The sequence below is a fragment of the Mustela nivalis genome (genome assembly GCF_964662115.1).
Source record: "Mustela nivalis genome assembly, contig: HAP1_SCAFFOLD_2204, whole genome shotgun sequence".
Taxonomy (NCBI): Eukaryota; Metazoa; Chordata; class Mammalia; order Carnivora; family Mustelidae; genus Mustela; species Mustela nivalis.
This window is the reverse complement of record NW_028134461.1, coordinates 1-15247: the sequence shown is the minus strand read 5'-3', so window position 1 is coordinate 15247 and position 15247 is coordinate 1. Positions and strand designations below refer to the sequence as shown.

The window sequence follows — 15247 nt, the reverse complement described above, 5'->3', positions numbered from 1 at the left end:
ATCTGGTGCCACATATGCTCGTTTATTATCCAAATGAAATTTCTATGTTCTCAATTATTTTCCTTTCTAGGGCTCATGTTTGTAATTTCTCACTTCAATCTCTTCCAAAAGACATATATAGTTGAAAAGAAGCAATGAAAAAGCATTATGCTGCTTAGTACTAGTATCTCTGGAAGACATCTCTGGGAGATACTGTAGGGAAAGGAATTTTGAAATTATTCAAGAAAGAATGGAAAATTATTGTTTTTTCCACATACTAGTAATTACTCCTCCATTAGAAAAGATAATTTAGGCCGGCCGCCGCCGCGACCCTGCGAGCTCCGCCGGCCCCGGGATGTTGCTCCGGCCGCGGCGGCCGCCCCCGCCCGAGCCCCCCGCGCCCCCCCGCGCCCCCGCGCCGGCATCGCCAGCCAGCCCGGACCCCGAGCCGCAGCGGGCCGGGGGCGCGCCGGGAACCCCGCCGGGGCGGCCCGCCTCACCCGGCGCGCTGGCGGCGTCCGCGTCCCCCGGGTCCCCCGGCCTCCCCGGGTCGCCCGAGTCCCCGGGCTCGGCGCAGCGCACGCCCTGGAGCGCCCGCGAGACGGAGCTGCTGCTGCTGGGCACGCTGCTGCAGCCGGCCGTGTGGCCCGCGCTGCTGCTGGACCGCCGCCAGGCGCTGCCCACCTGCCGCCGCGTGTCGGCCGCGCTGGCCCGCCAGCAGGTGCGCCGCACGCCCGCGCAGTGCCGCCGCCGCTACAAGTGCCTCAAGGACAAGCTCCGTGACGCGCAGGGCCAGCCGCCCGGGCCCTTCGATGCACAGATACGCGAGCTCATGGGGCTGCTGGGCGACAACGGAAACCGGCGCGGCGGCCGCCGCCGCTCCCCGGGGCCCGGGAGCCCCCCGCGCGGACGCCGCCCGCCCCCCGCCGTGCCCTTCTCGCCCGCGGAGCCAGACGTCCCGCCGCCGCGGTCCACGCGCGGCCCCGTCGCGGACCGGGCCTGGACGCTCAGGTTCAGCCCGACCCCGCCCAAGTCTGCGGACGCCCCTCGAGCGCCCGGCTCCCCGACGGCGCTCTCCACGGCCAGCCCCGCGCCGGGCTGGCCCGAGGACCGCGAGCCTTTCCGCGTTCTGGGATCCCTGCCGCCGCCGGTTCTGGACCCCACCCGGGAGGATCCAGACTCGCTGTCCAGCCGCCCGGAGGACCACGCGCCCCCGCAGTCCGCACCCCCGTCGCTGAACGCAGCCCTTCTGCAGACCCTGGGGCACCTGGGCGACATCGTGGCCATCCTGGGCCCCCTGCGCGACCAGCTGCTGACCCTGAACCAGCACGTGGAGCAGCTGCGCGGCTCCTTCGACCAGACCGTGTCCCTGGCCCTGGGCTTCATCTTAGGCAGCGCCGCGGCCGAGCGAGGGGTCCTAACGGACCCCCGAGAGTGAGGCTTGGCCTGCACCCGTCCCTTCTGTAGCACCGTGTACCCTGTGCCCTGACCCCACTCTGTGACCCCCCCCACTCCAAATTTAGGTATGTTCAATAAAAACATTGTTAATTTCTAATTTAAAAAAAATAATAATTTAATTACTATTTAAAAAGAGAAGTTCCTGTCTCACACGGAGGTCTTTTATCCATTTTGAGTTTATCTTTGTGTATGGTTTAAGAGAATGGTCGAGTTTCATTCTTCTACATGGATAAAAGACCTCAATGTGAGACAGGACTCCATCAGAATACTAGAGGAGAACATAGGCAGTAATCTCTTCGATATAAGCCACAGCAATTCTTTCAAGATATGTCTCCAAAGGCAAAGGAAACAAAAGTGAAAATGAACTTTTAGGACTTCATCAAAATCAAAAGCTTCTGTACAGCAAAGGAAACAGTCAGGAAAACAAAGAGGCAACCCATAGAATGGGAGAAGATATTTGCAAATGACAGTACAGACAAAAGGTTGATATCCAGGATCTATAAAGAACTCCTCATACTCAACACACACAAAAGAGACAATTATAACAAAAAATGGGCAGAAGATATGAACAGACACTTCTCCAATGAAGACAAACAAAAGGCTATCAGACACATGGAAAAATGTTCATCATCACTAGCCATCAGGGAGATTCAAATTAAAACCACATTGAGGGCGCCTGGGTGGCTCAGTGGTTTAGGCTGCTGCCTTCAGCTCAGGTCATGATCTCAGGGTCCTGGGATCGAGTCCCGCATCAGGCTCTCTGCTCAGCAGGGAGCCTGCTTCCTTCTCTCTCTCTCTGCCTGCCTCTCCATCTACTTGTGATTTCTCTCTGTCAAATAAATGAATAAAATCTTAAAAAAATAAATAAATAAAACCACATTGAGATACCACCTTACACCAGTTAGAATGGCCAAAATTAGCAAGACAGGAAACAACATGTGTTGGAGGGCATGTGGAGAAAGGGGAACTCTCTTCCACTGTTGGTGGAAATGCAAGTTAGTGCAGCCACTTTGGAGAAGAGTGTAGAGATTCCTCAAGAAATTAAAAATACAAATTCCCCATGACCCTGCAAATGTACTACTGGGTATTAACCCCAAAAATACAGATGTAGTGAAAAGAAGGGCCATCTGTACCCCAGTGTTTATAGCAGCAATGGCCACGGTCGCCAAACTGTGGAAAGAATCAAGATGCCCTTCAACGGACGAATGGATAAGGAAGATGTGGTCCATATACACTATGGAGTATTATGCCTCCATCAGAAAGGATGAATACCCAACTTTTGTAGCAACATGGACGGGACTGGAAGAGATTATTCTGAGTGAAATAAGTCAAGCAGAGAGAGTCAATTATCATATGGTTTCACTTATTTGTGGAGCATAACAAATAGCAAGGAGGACAAGGGGTGTTAGAGAGGAGAAGGGAGTTGGTGTAAATTGGAAGGGGAGGTGAATCACAAGAGTCTATGGACTCTGAAAAACAATCTGAGGGGTTTGGAGGGGCAGGGGATGGGAGGTCAGTGTAGCAGGTGGTGGGTATTATAGAGGGCATGGATTGCATGGAACACTGGGTGTGGTGCAAAAATAATGAATACTGTTATGCTGAAAATAAATAAAAAATACATTAAAAAATATAAAAAATAAAAGAAAAAAACAAATTAATTTTAAAAAATATATGTGAAAAGCCTTCTGTTGAAGATTATACATGCAAATTTGGACTGTAGCTCTATAACAGAAACATATGGATTATTTTGGAGAAAATGGTCTATAGCAAATTTTCAGTTTTAGATAACAGAATACTCAAATATACAGCTTGCCAATTCTCATCGCAGGTGACACTCAAATTACACACTTATACATCTTTTTTCTTTTTTTAATTTATTTTTCATTTATTTTCAGCATAAAGTATTCATTATTTTTGCACCACACCCAGTGCTCCATGCAATCTGTGCCCTCTATAATACCCACCACCTTGTACCCTGACCTCCCACCCCCCGCCCCTTCAAAACCCTCAGATTGTTTTTCAGAGTCCATAGTCTCCCATGGTTCACCTCCCCTTCCAATTTCCCCCAACTCCCTTCTCCTATCTCCCCATGTCCTCCATGCTATTTGTTATGCTCCACAAATAAGTGAAACCATATGATAATTGACTCTCTCTGCTTGACTTATTTCACTCAGCATAACATATAATGTATTATTGGTTTCCCCTATTATCCATTTAATAAATCATTTGAAAACTCTTTTTATAACAACACAGGATCTATATTAAGTAAATAATAAAGAGTAATATGTGCTTGCAGCATAGACTTTTGAATTAATTTCATCAACATATAAGAGAGATGCTGAAAAACTTAGCTGTAATCATTTTCTATTTCACCTTTTAATCACACATATGTTTAAAACTAGTTTTTAATTTTTTTTCTGTCTTGAGAAAAATGGCCATTTTCTATTCTGTTGATGGGCATATAAATTAATATAAAATTTCCTGAGAACATTTTAAAAATAGGATCAAAGATGTTCTTTAAAAATTTTTATACTTTAACAACACTACATTGAAGAATTTATTCCGAGTAACCAGAAATGTAGAAACAGATTTATATAAAAAACATTCCTTACAGCATTAATTAAAGTATAGAAAAATGGGGGTAAAAAGCCCAAAATTCAATTTGGTAAATAATGAGGTTTCCACATAGTGGGTTTCTATATGGTCATTAAGATTATGATTTGGAATATTCATTAAATTATTAAAAGTATTCACTATTAAGAACTTGCTATATTATTTTGAAGAATCTCATACTTCACAATACTAAAGAAGTTTTCTTCCCTATAAAATCCAAGGTAAGTTAGCAATTTCAAAACATCTACACATCTGTAGATAAAAGTAAATAATTCAAGGGGTGCCTCGTTGGCTCAACTGGTAGAGCATGTGACTCTTGGTATCACTCTTGACTTCAAGCCCTACAAATATTTTGTGTGGAGCCTATTAAAAAATAAAACCACACAAGGTAAATAGTACAAGTATTTCCTTAAAACCAAGATATCATACCTCAAACTGCAGAGTTCATCCTCCCATTTTATTTTTTGAAGCTCCAACTTAGATATGATTTCTTTTGTCTTTGATAGATTCTTTTGTAGTCCCTTAGCCATATTTTCCATTTTTTTATTTTTTCTTTTAAGTTGTTCACATTGATCTTTTTTAAGTTTTATTAGTCTTTCATATGAAAGAACCACATTCTGGGTTTTCAATAAACTGACAGAATCTACATCAGAGAAAAAACAAAAACAAATAAAATATATAGGGCACCTGGGTGGCTCAGCTGCTTAAGCATCTGACTCTTGGTTTCAGCTCAGGTCATACATAATCCCAGAGTTGTTGGATCGAGCCCTGCATTGGGTTCCACTCAGCACAGAGTCTGCTTGAGATTCTATCCACCCTTCCTCCCTCCTGCTCTGTTCTTTCCCACACCCCCAGTCATGTTCGTTCTCAAATAAATTAATTAAATATAAAAAAAGAAAATTAAATAAAATATATGAGTACTCTTTGCATATAAAAGACTGTATGCTTTCACATTCACTCATTCATACATTAAACAAATATATATTGAATGATTTCAATATCAAATATATTACTGGGATGCCTGGGTGTCTCAGTTGGTTAAGCATCTGCCTTCAACTCAGGTCATGATCCCAGGGTCCTGGGATCAAGCTCTACATTGGGCTCCCTACTCAGTGGAGAGTCTGCTTCTCCCCCTGTCAATGCCCCTCCCCCCTGCTTATGCACTCTGTCTCTTAAATAAATAAAATTTTTAAAAAAGTAAAACATATTACACTAAGCTCTGCAGATCTCTGGCTTTTATTTAGCTTAAAGTCTAGTGAAGGAGAACACAATTATAAATTCAGATAGTTCCTATAATAAAAGAGTTCTATGATCACATAACATAACTTGATCTATGGTAAGAAGGGAAGATTTCCCTGAGGAACTATTCTGAGAAATGAAGGAGGAGCAGGAAGCATGTGAGCAAACGAGGAAGGAGAGCATTAAAGACAGTCTACAGCATGTGCCAAAGTTCTATTGCAATCTGCTTCTGGCCATGATGGAATAACAGGTACTGATTTATCTTCCTACCTGAAAAAAGCCAAACAAAAACAGGTAAAATACACTTTAAAATCATTTTCAAAGGAATTCAGGCAATGAAGGACAATGATCCCTGAAAACACAGGAAGTTAGCCTAACACATACCTGAGCTCACTGCCTTGGGACAATTTCCAGGCCATGACACAGGTGAAAAAACGGACAAACTCCACCAGACTCCCTGAGTTGAGGTGATGAAACTGAGTCTGGTGAAACTAAGACAGATGAGATCAGAGGTCAAAGCCCTGGTGAGGAGAAAGCAGAACAAAGAAAGAACCCTGGAGATCAGAAGAGTAATAACCGATGCATGGCCGTAAGGAAATCTCCTGCGACCGGGGGAAAGATCCATCTAGAAAGAGCAGAGGAAACCCTTCCTGGAGCTCACATGGCACTAGGAGCAGTATCTATCCCCATTAGCCATGCTGGAAAAACTCATAACCCGCAGCACAATGAGTAGAGTTAAGTAGGTCGTGCCTCAGCAGTGGGGAATTATGAGCTCTAGGCTGAACACTACTCTGAATTCACCTAACAATTCATAAAAGCAGAATGGGAAAGGATCAAACTGTTTGTCATTAACTGAGCTAGAACTCCAAAGAAAGCATAAAAAGGTAAGTGGAGGCATAGAAGCTAATTTTTGAAAAACCAAATAGCACTTACAGAGATGTAAATTATGTCAGACGTGAAAAACACACTGGATTGAAATAAGCACATATTAGACAGCTCAAAATAAAAGACTGAAATTTGACATCAGAAAACTGTGAGAAAACTTCAAGTAACTAATATACAGTTCCCCAAAGAGGTAGAGGAAAGGAACAAGAAAAAATATTTGAAGAAAAAACGATGGAGGCATCTAAGTGGATTCGTCAGTGGGTGTCCACCTTCAGCTCAGGTCATGATCTCATGATCTCAGGGTCCTAGGATCAAGCCCGGTGTTAGACTCCCTGATTAGAGGGGAGTCTGATTCTCCCCCTCCTTCTGCCACTCCTCCCTGGCTCGTGCACTCTCTCTTTCTCCTTCTCTCTCTCAAATAAATGAATACAATCTTTTTTAAAAAAGAAAAGAAAAAATGGCCAAAACCTTTCTAAACTTAATGAAAACTACAAACCCACAGATCCAGAAGGATCTGGCTAGGAGTGAAGAAAAGGAAGTAATCTTTATAATTTTCTTAAACGACATATGATCTGTTATAACATTACTAGATGGAGGACTATGATGCTTAGGTCATATACTTTAGGCTCTAATCATCAAAATAGCAAAACTACAGAGTTACAGCTAGTAAGAAAAATACATACATACACATACCCACACACACATAAATAAAACTAAATCATAAAAATTACTTGCTCAATCTGAAAGAAATCAGAAAAGAAGAGAATGCAATGAAGATCGGAAAGGACAAATTGAAGTCAAACAACATGATGACAGATTCAAATCGACTACATCAATAATCAAATTAAATGAAAATGGTCTAAAAGCCTCAATGAAATGGCAGACATCAAAATGGATAAAAAAGGAAGACCCAGCTATCTGCCACCTATTAAAAAATGCATTTTAAATGTAAAAACTACAAATGTGTTAAGAGGCCAGAAACATGACAGACGACACTAACACTTGGCAAAAGAGAGCTGAGCCTGAGCGGTTACATTAATACCACACAAAATAGATTTCAAAACAAAAAACATTAGAAGCAGTAAATAAGTTCATTTAATAATGATAAAACAGTCAACTAAAGGAAGCATAATAAACCTAAATGTTTATGCATTTATTAACAGGTTCAAAATACATAAAGTAAAATTGACAGAACTTCAGAGGAACAAGCAAATTCACAATTATAGTCTGAGATTTCAGTAGGCAGAAAATCAGCAAGGACATAGTAGACTTGAACACGACTGTTCTTCTCAAGCATCCATGGAACACTTACTGAAAGAGACGATATTCTGGAATCCTGCAGTAGCACCACTCACATGAACATTTATAGCACTGAATGTATGTACTAAAAAAGAAGAAAAGCCTCAAACTGATGACCTTTGGCTCCACCTTAAGAAATTAGTAAAATAGTAGTTTAAAAAAGGTTTGATAAACTTTGGTTATGTAGAAAAATCTGACAGAATTTTTTAAAAAGCTACTAAAACTAATAAGTAAACTTACTAAGTTCAAGAATAAACCTGGACCCATACCCTGTATCATAAATAAAAAAGAATTCAAAATGGGGGTCCTTGCATGGCTCAGTCAGTTAAGTGGCTGCCTCAGGTCATGATTCACGGGACCTGGGATCGAGCCCCATGTCCAGCCCTCTGCTCAGCAGGGAGACTGTTTCTCCATCTCCCTCAGCCTGCCATTCCCCCTGCTCATGCTTTCTCTGTCAAATAAATAAATAAACAAATAGAATCTTAAAAAAAAAAAAATACAAACTGAATCTCACGGATCACAGATCGAAATGTAAAACCTAAAACTATAAAACTTTGTTATTCAACTGCAAAACTTCTAAAAGAAAGCAGAAAGAAAACCTCTGACCTTGTGCTAGGAAAATATTTCTCATATAGGAACACCAAAAGCAAAAATTAATAAAAGAACAAAGGTATAAACTGGACTTTATCAAAAAAGAAAAACTGCTCTTCAAAAGATATTGCTGAGAAAATGAAAAGTCATAGATTGGGAGAAAATCTCTGCAAAAAAAAAAAATACAGGTGATAAAGGAACTATAGAATATACAAAGAATTCTCAAAACTCAACAGGTAAGAAAACCCAATTTTTAAAATGACAAAGGATTTGGACAGTTCAAAGAAGATATACAGATGGCAAATAAGCCCACAAATATATGCTCAACATTATAAGTTATTAGGGAAATGTATATTAAAACCATAATGATACATATACTACAGTCCCATCAGAACATCTGAGATTTAAAAAACTGACAATACTAAGTGTTATGAATATACATGGAGAAATCAGAACTCTCAGACATTGCTGGTGGGAACTGAAAATGGTGCAACTACTTTAGAAACCCATTCGGCAGTTTCATAATGAGGGATTACAAAGAGACACGAGACTTAAGAGTTATTTACCTGCCTGAATTACAGTTATGGTTTCATATGCATATACATATGTCAAAACTATCAAATTATACACTTTATACATGTGCAGTTGTCCTAACTTAAGCTGTTGAGGGGAAAAAAGGTCTATTGTAAGGAAAAATATCTAAAACAGTGGCTGAGATATGGACAGAAGGATATGAAACAATCCAAGATGAGGCTGAGAACTGTGGTCTTTCATCCCAGAACGATGAGAAGTAATAGCTAAGCTTTAAGCAAGGGGGTCACATGATGAAATATAAATTTTTAAAAAATATATGGTAACTATGGTTGCAGAGTATACCAAGATTCTGGGAGGTGGAATCACAAGGAAAACAGTCCCGAGGTTGTTTCAGTATTCTAGGACAAATATAGTGGTAACCTGACCTTGGGTGAAGGCACAGAAGAGGAGAGTTAACACACATCAGGTGTGCCATTCCCATGATGAAAAGTATAGTGGAAATTACGGCTCTTTGCTAAGAGTATTCAACATTTCTCTATTTTCATATAAAATGTATTTCTGAGATGAGTAGCTCTATAACACATCAGTGTTGTATGGTACAGCACTAGACAAGAAGTGCACATATTACTATAGTAATGTACATACAAAGGCTTCATGTTTACACAATGGTCTTACTTTTACAATACATACCATGCTGTTCAGTTAGCAACATGCAAGCCATATGATGACAGTCAGGCATGTGGAAATCCTCCGAAATTGTTTCAGATGACAAAGTTAAGTCATTGAAGTCATCCATAGAATCAATTGTATTTTTCACCTACAAATAAATAATACTACTTCAAAATGTTCCCTGAATATTGGTAAAATATACTGAGGGTAGAGAGATGATAAATACACATAACTCTTTATAAGAGCAAAAAAAAAAGGTACTTTCAAAAGGACTGATTTTTATCAAAACGACCTTTATCAATAGCCAGTGTTTCTGAACAACTTTTTCAAAGTATATGTCTGTAAAACAAAGGCAGATTTTCTCTTTTTTCACTATAGCTTTACTAAAGTAATCTTTTATCATGGAATAATATTCCTGATAAACATTATTTATCAAAGTAACATAATGAAATAAAAATTTAAAAATTAATAAATAAAAAAATTTTCTATATATGTATTTACCTCTTCCTTGTCACTAGATGTTTTCTTTGAAGATCTAAAAAAAAAAATAATTCTTTTCAGTCAAATATTAAATACTTAAAATATAAGAGTTATTTACCTGCCTGAATTACAGTTATCTAAATCATATCTAAACTATATTATTAAAAATGTTAACAAAGCACTAAATTCAGATCAAACTGAGCAAAGGAAAATCATAACATTACTTGCATTATTTGATACAAAGAAATATACCACATTTTTTGTTGTCATTTTCAATAAATCAAGCTTATACTGGTTCTAAAAACTATTTGGAAACTGCAAGTTAAGTTCTGATATGGAAGAAACCCTTTTTAAATAATCATGATATTAGTGTTTTGAGGATCTATTGTGTAAATACTATGCATTTTTATGAAAACTTCACATGTTTTAAAGCTATTTTAAGCCTCACAACAATCTTACAAAACATAGGTAATTATATTAAGTATTTTACACAGGAAGAAAATGAGGCACAGAAAAAAGTAACTTCCCAAAGCTAGTACAGGTGGTCAGGAGTAGACCCAGAATTCAAATCCAGGAAATGTGCCTTCAAAACACGTGTTTTACAGCACATGGTGAAAGTAATATTTAAGTGTTTTTAAGTAATCGGATAGCAAATGAATCCATTAGTATTCCAATTTTAGCTATAATTGTAATAATAATTCATAAATCTTAACCATTTTTTAAATAAAAAGACTACATATGTAGGCAATATTGAAAATCTACTTTCAAACAACTCAAGATTTGCTTCTTCTACAGAAGCTGAACAATGGGCATTCATTTATTCATTCAACTGTTTACTCGCAAACAGACACTTATTGAGTATACTATATATGTGTCAATGACACTGTTGGTAGAGGAATCTTCGGCTTTTGTAATTTAGAACTTTATAAACCAAAAGTAATAATCTATGATAGATTGATAAATAAAATCTTCCCCCTTCCCCCAGAATCTAAAGAAATATTAAGTAAATATAACCAGATAATTCAAAGTCCCTAATAAATCCATAACCATTCATGATACTGTCAAAGGCACTGAATATCTAAAATTATCAAGGAATGGGGGTGCCTGGGTGACTCAGTGGGTTAAAGCCTCTGCCTTCAGCTCAGGTCATGACCCCAGGGTCCTGGGATCAAGTCCTGCATTGGGCTCTCTGCTCAGCAGGGAGCCTGCTTCCCTTCCTCTCTCTCTGCCTACTTGTGATCTCTCTCACTCTCTCTCTCTGTCAAACAAATAAAATCTATAAAAAAACAAAAGCTAATGTTTTGGGGAGCCTGGGTGGCTCAGTTGGTTAAGCCACTGCCTTTGGCTCAGTGGCCTTCTCCCCTCTTATGCTCTCTCTTACTCTCTATCCCTCTCTCTTAAATAAATGCTCGACATTTATCTTATACCATACACAAAGATAAACTTGAAATGGATCAAAGACCTCAATGTGAGGCAGGAATCTATCAAAATCCTAGGGGAGAACATAGGCAGTAATCTCTTCGACATAGGCCACAGCAGCTTCTTTTAAGACATGTCTCCAAAGGCAAAGGAAACAAAAGTGAAAATGAACTTTTTGGGACCTCCTCAAGAAAAAAAAGTTTCAACAAATGAAACAATCAACAAAACAAAGATACAACCCATGGAATAGGAGAAAATATTTGCAAATGACACTACGGACAGAAGGCTGATATCCAAGATCTAATAAAGAACTCCTCAAACTTAACACACAAACAAACAGAAAATCACATCAAAAAATGGGCAGAGACATGAACAGACACTTCTTCAAAGAAGACATACAAATGGCTAGTGGACACATGAAAAAATGGTCATCTTCACTAGCCATCAGGGAGATTCAAACCAAAACCACATTGAGATACTACCTTACACCAGTTAGAATGGCCAAAATCAACAATACAGTAAACAACAAGTGTTGGAGAAGATGTGGAGAAAGGGGAACCCTCTTATACTATTGGTGGGAATGCAAGTTGGTACAGCCACTTTGGAGAACAGTGCAGAGATTCCTTAAGAAATTAAAAATAGAGCTTCCCTATGACCCTGTAATTGCACTACTGGGATTTACACCAAAGATACAGATGTAGTGAAAAGAAGAGCCATCTGTACCTCAATGTTCATAGCAGCAATGGTCACAATCCCCAAACTGTGCAAAAAGCCAAGATGCCCTTCAACAGACAAATGGATAAAGAAGATATGGTCCATATATACAATGGAATATTATGCCTCCATCAGAAAGGGTGAATACCCAACTTTTGTATCAACATGGATGGGACTGGAGGAGATCATGCTGAGTGAAATAGGTCATGCAGACAGAGCCGATTATCATATGGTTTCACTTATTTGTGGAGCAAGTAATAACATGGAGCACATTGGGAGATAGAGAGGAAAAGTGAGTTGGAGGGAATTGGAGGGGGAGACAAACCATGAGAGTGGTGGACTCTGAGAAAAAAAACTGAGGGTTTTGGAGGGGTTGGGGTGGGGGGTTGGTTGAGCCTGGTGGTGGGTATTAAGGAGGGCACAAAGTGCATGGAGTGCTGGGTGTGGTCCATAAACAATAAATATTGGAGCACTGAGAAAAAATTAAATTTTAAAAAATCCTTTAAAATATTTTTAAAAGATTTAATAAACTGATGTTTTCTAATAATTTTACTGGTAAAGAATAAAAAACCAGTTTTTTGTAAAATTCTGCTAGCCATCTCAATTCATTTATTAGTTCACAGAACAGTTATGAAGTCCAACCATATATAAACAAATACACATCCCTTGCTTCAAAGATTGATAAATATACAATTACAATACAATGTCTTTGTGGCAACAAAACAGCTGTGGACCTCTTTGTAGGAGCTGTGGAACCAAGCATCATAAACCAAGGAACCTAGGAAAACTCTTGCCTACCCATGCATCAGATAACAGACAAACTCACTACAGTCCCAGCTACAGAGCCAGCAATAGCCCACAGACTGGCTCCAGCCCCTTCCTCTCAACCACATCTGGGAGCCCTTGGAACACACTTAGATAATCACCCATTGAAGAGAGAGCCTTTTTGGAAAACTAGATTTCTTACAGTAAAGTTCCAGCACACCACTAGAGCAAAAACAAAGCAAAACAGGTTTGGATACACTGGAAAGGTAGTCATTAAAGACTACTTCAAATGCAAAGACAGCAATGTAAAACTTCAAAGAATATAAAAAGTCAAGGAAATATGATACCACAAAATGATCACAATAATCTTCCAATAATTGATCTCAAACACATGAAGATCAGTAGTTTATCCAAAAAAGAATTCAAAATAGCAGTTTTAAGTAAACTCAGTGAGCTACAAGAAAACACAAAAAGCCAATTCAGGAGTGCCTGGGTGGCTCAGTCTGATAAGCGCCTGACCTTTGATTCTGTTTCAGGTCATGGCCGCAAGGTCATGAGATCCACCCCTGCATCGGACTTATGCTAGGTGCAGTCTGCATGTCCCTCTCCTTCTCCCACTCACCCGGCTCACACACATGCTCTCTCTAAAATAAATAAATAAACAAACAAATAAAATCTTAAAAAACAAAAAAAGCCAGTTCAATAAGATGAGAAAAATACTAGAAGAACGAAATGAGAAGTTTAATAAAGAGTAGGAAGGGCACCTGGGTGCTCAGTCAGTTAGGTGTCTGACTCTTGGTTTTAGCTCAGGTCATGACCTCAGGATTATGGGATTGAGCCCCAGGTCTGCTTGACATTCTCTCTCCCTCTCTCTATCCCACCCCCAACCTGATCTCTTTCACTTTCTTTCTCAATAAATAAATAAAACATGTATTTTTTAAAAGAGCTGGAAATAGTTAAAAAAAATAACTAAAAATTTCTGGAGCTGAATAATATAGTGAATGAAATGGAAAAAAGCAATAGAAATCACTGACAAGGGGTGCCTGGGTAGCTCAATCGGTTAAGCGTCTGCCTTCAGCTCCCGTCATGATTTCAGGGTTCTTGGATCCAGCCTGGCATCAGGCTCCCTGCAGGGATCCTGCTTCCCACTCTCTCTCTGCCTGCTTCTCTGCCTATGTGTGATCTTTCTTTCTCTGTCAAATAAATAAAAATAAAATCTTTTTAAAAAGAGAGAGAGAGAAAAAAGAAATCACTGAGAGGAAAATGGATCAAAAAAAATCTTGTGAATTTAAAGTTTTCAAATTTTACAACTTTCAAATTATCCAATCAGTGGAGAACAAAGAAAAAAGAAAGAAAAGAATGAGAAAAGCCTATGTGATTTTGGGATACCACTAAAAGAAACAACATGTAAATTACTGCAGTTCCAGAAGGAGCAAAAGGGAGAAAAAGACATAAAGCTTAAAGAAGTCATGGGTGAGAACTCTCAAACCTGGGGAAACATTTGGAATCCAAGTTTATGGAGCTCAGTCATCAAAAAAACTAATTAAAGAGATTTTCTCCAAAACACATTATAATAAAACCATCAAAAATCAAAATAAAGAGAGAATCATAAAAGCAGCAAGAGAAAAGAAGCTTGTCACCTACGAGTGAACCCTCATAAGGCTATTAGCAGTTTCTCAGCAGAAACCTTATATGCCAGGAGAAGAATAGGATTGTATATTCAAAATGCTGAGAGAGGGGCGCCTGGGTGGCTCAATGGGCTGGGCCTCCACCTTCAGCTCAGGTCATGATCTCTGGGTCCTGGGATTGAGCCCCACATCGGGCTGTCTGCATGGGGGGAGCCTGCTTCCCCCTCTCTTCAGCCTGATGTTCTGCCTACTTGTGATCCCTCTCTCTGTGTCAAATAAATAAAATCTTGAAAAAAATGCTGAGAGAAAAGAACTGCCAACCAAGAATACTTTACTGAGCAAAATTATCCTATAGAAATCAATCAAATCAAATCAGTAAGTTTGATACACATTAACAGAATGAAAAAAATTACATGATCATCTCAATATATGCAGAAAAAGCATTTGACAAAATTCAACATCTTTTCATGATAAACACTCTCAATAAAGTGGGTACCAAAGTATCATACCTGAACATAATTAAGACCACATAGGAAAAACCCACAGCTAACATCATACTCAGTGGCAAAACACTGAAAGTTTTTCCTCTAAGTTCAAGAATAAGACAAAGGCACTCACCTTACCACTTGTATTCAACATCAGACTAGATAAATAAATGAAAGGCATCCAGATCAGAAAAGAAGAAATCAAATTGTCTTTGTCTGCAGAGGATCTGATCTTACATATAGAAAATCCTGAAGATACCACTAGCAAAGATGGAACTAGCAAAGATGAAGGATGCAATATCCACATATACAAATCCATTACATTTCTATACATTAACCCTAAAAATCTGAAAAAGAAATTTAAAACTACCATTCACAAAAGCATCAAAAAGAACAAAATACTTAGGAATAAACTTAACCAACGAGGTGAAAGATATGTACACTAAAAACTATGAGACTTTGATCAAAGAAACATAAGACACAAATAGG

General features: G+C 39.4%; 1 pseudogene across 1 annotated transcript; it reads left to right on the top strand.

Annotated features, from left to right (window-relative positions):
* Nucleotides 1-334: 334 nt before the first annotated feature.
* LOC309858332 (undifferentiated embryonic cell transcription factor 1 pseudogene) lies at nucleotides 335-1478 on the top strand (annotated as a pseudogene). The gene has a single exon. The product of its transcript is annotated as an undifferentiated embryonic cell transcription factor 1 pseudogene (transcript).
* Nucleotides 1479-15247: the final 13769 nt, after the last annotated feature.